At 35.9% G+C, this 3,229-nt stretch overlaps 1 protein-coding gene across 1 annotated transcript in view; it reads left to right on the top strand.

The window, feature by feature from the left end:
- LOC108692392 (ubiquitin carboxyl-terminal hydrolase 48-like) overlaps positions 1–3,229 on the top strand; it is a 56,806-nt gene that overhangs the window by 46,365 nt on the left and 7,212 nt on the right. The window lies entirely within an intron of this gene.

Genomic DNA, 3,229 nt, shown 5'->3' with positions numbered 1-3,229 from the left:
TTTATTGTGTATAGAGAAATTATAAAGCACACACAAACGGTGAGGCGCCAGCAGAACTACTATTACTAATAAGCCTTCCAGAAAATGAAACGAATTAATTAAAAATTATGTATAATAATAAATATAATAAAAAAAAGGAAAAACATATACATTTGTATGCGATATTTTATTTAATGAATATTTTTTTCATATCATCAATTATGGTTAATTCGAGGCATTAATCTCATAAATTATCTATAATGTTAATTAACGAATTATTCTTCAATGAAATAAGACATATTTCATTCATCTGATTTAATTATTTAGTATGATTACAAGATTCTATGATTTTTTATGATTAAGCTTTAATAATAACTTTATATCTATTGATAATTTCCGCGTCTATCCTGTTCTCTGGATTTTTTCTTTTTGATCTCAAACGTCAAACAGCGCAAAAAGTCGTGCGCATTTTCGCTCTCTAAAGCGATGTTAGAACACGTAAAGCATGCGATAGTCCGGTATCTCGATCTTCGCGAAGGAAAAAGCGCGCATGGCAGCCGTACCTTAAACCGTGCATTAACCTGGAAATAAACGGGGGGTGCCGTTCGACGTAGCACATACATTATGCGCCGAACTGCGCCGCGTTCCAGTACTTTTATCTTGCGAGACCGTCAGCTCGCGTCCGGGGCATTTCTCTCGATGAGTCCCGGCCGGAAAAAAAAGTTTTATGTTAAAGCCGAAGACCGCGGGACTGGGCTCGCTGCCGGGGATTAAGACATTCTCGGGCTAATAATTTTCATGCCCGGCCATGAAATGTTTTGTCCGTGTCCGCCTTTCTTGCTTTTCTTACGCATAATTCACGCCCAGCCAAATGTCGCGGATGTGTGATTCGTGTCGCACTAGGCCACAAAAATCAACGCCTGAACCGGGTGATAATTAGACGACCCTTCTTCGCTCGTCAACGAGCAATTATGACGTTTTCGGATGGATCCGCGAGATTTTCTGCGGACAATAGGTGTCAGTCGGGAAGAATGTAACGCCTGGAGGTGCACGGTTCGAGCCTCGAGTCTACAATTATGAGCCATACCACGTCGGGGCGAGTCTCATAACGAACTCACTATATTGCCGAGCATTTCAAAACTGGCCTTATACTCGTATAGAGAGAACGCTCTTTACCTGGTTTCTCCCTTCCTTCGTCCTCCTCTTTACGCGCTCTTGCCGTGGCCAGTGAGGGACGAGGGAGAATGTGCCAGAGATAGGAAGCCCGAGAATAACGTTTAGCGATGAAAGAAAGGAACTTCGGGGAATCCGTACCGCAGAGATTATGCATTCCTGCTGTCAGTGGCCTCGATTGAAAGCGTCGACGATGATGAAGTAGATGATGTAGCTTTATAACGTTAAGCGATCGCTATGATTATGATTGAAAATTATTGTCGAAAAATTTTGCGCAGCCCAAGAATTGAGACAGTCAATTTTTTAATTGATTTTAAGAAATTTTAGAATTTTTTATTAATACTAATATTTCCCGTATAATTAGATAGGGAAGACCGAGATTAGTTAACTATAAGGATAAGTAGAATAATCGAGACTATATTAAAAACAAAACACGAGACACGTAAACGTGTCTGAGCACGCAGCAGTGACTGCAGCTAGCAGTTTACTGTAACATCTTGTTGCGAACACATCTATGATAGAATTTATGCCACAATTTTAAAAAATCATATAAGTAAATATTTTTATTCTTAAAATTTTTGTTTCACAATCGCATATGATTGTCTGAGATATAATTTCTATTTAGTTAGATAATAAGTGTATTTCTTACTTAATAAAGTTCAAAAGATTTTTTTGTCTTTGTTATCATATATTGTTAATGTTTTTAAAAAATGAACGGATTGGAATAGCAGATTAACCACAACTGGAACTATGATTCATTTAGTAACAACTCTTATAGTACTTACTCAAAATTTTATTCTTTTTAAGAGATTTTTCTCAATGATAAATGTTATAAGTTTAGTTTCCTCATATCCAATCTCGAAAATTAGGCTCATTCGACGTGTTTTTGCACGAAATGAATAAATTTTGCAAAAATAAGCATTGTTTTATTCTGCGAAGCGAATGCTTGTGTTTAAAATATATTTTTATAAAAGTTTATTAATATGTAGCCAAAGATGTAGCTTAAAATACATTAATCTTTATTTTAATAATCTTAGTCGAATTATCCCGGTCCCGGGACTAGTTGAATCAGATGGAATGCATTAGAAAAATGCATTTTTTTTTCATATTAGTTATCAGTTTTCTCTTATTATTAAAATATTATTAGGTAGTCAAATATATGCAGTAACTAGTGTAGAATTCATTTTTTCGATAAGTCTCTTAATTTCGTCTGTAAAAATTCGAAACTGAAAAACGAGTTTATTAATCCCGGTCTCCCCTATTTTAGTAATATGTAAGTTTTATTATTATTACGCGTATTTATTTTGTTATATCTACTCTAAAGTTGAATTAATGGATAATAATTGATATCAAATATATTGGATAATCAGTGAAATTCAATTGAAAAAGAAAAGAATTTGAGAATTACATATACTTAATTAAAATACCGATATTTGCACGTCAGTTCCAATCATCAATATCATTAAGTGTACACTAAGGCGAGATTAGCTAGGTAGGAATTCCACCTTTTTATTGATTTTTTTAAATTGAATTTCATTATGAATTCACTAATCTAATGACATGGGACCGACATCAGATTATCTACTAATTCGGATTTAGAGAGTATCTATTAATTTATTATAGCATAAAGACTCGATTAATTTTCACTTCACTTTTAAATATTTTTCAAGTATCGATAGACTAAGCACAGAAAAGTGTAGGAGCTTTTATTGGGGGCACATGCTGCAACTTCACGCCACGATTGTACTTTACACTACTTACCCCTAATCGGTCTTGCTTTATTTTCGTAACCGCATTGTATATTCATGTTGCCTTTGACTATCCGCTCCGATCGCCGCGATGATCTCTCATCGTGGCGAATCTCTGGGATCATATACTTGAAAATAAATCACATTGCACAGAGGATGCTGCGGCCGGCAGGAAACATCGACCAGATGTGAATCGCTGTACCGACGTCGCGCGAGACACGTGTGTCCAAGTCATTGGAGAGAGAGATGACACCCGCTATATTTAGTTCTATGGGAAAAAGGGGTTTCAGAAGCGTAATCACACCTACGCGTGTGCTGCTTACTCGAAT

The sequence above is a fragment of the Atta colombica genome, unplaced genomic scaffold (assembly GCF_001594045.1).
Source record: "Atta colombica isolate Treedump-2 unplaced genomic scaffold, Acol1.0 scaffold7, whole genome shotgun sequence".
Classification (NCBI taxonomy): domain Eukaryota; kingdom Metazoa; phylum Arthropoda; class Insecta; order Hymenoptera; family Formicidae; genus Atta; species Atta colombica.
The sequence above is the reverse complement of the archived record's forward strand: the minus strand, read 5'-3'. Positions and strand labels throughout refer to the sequence as shown.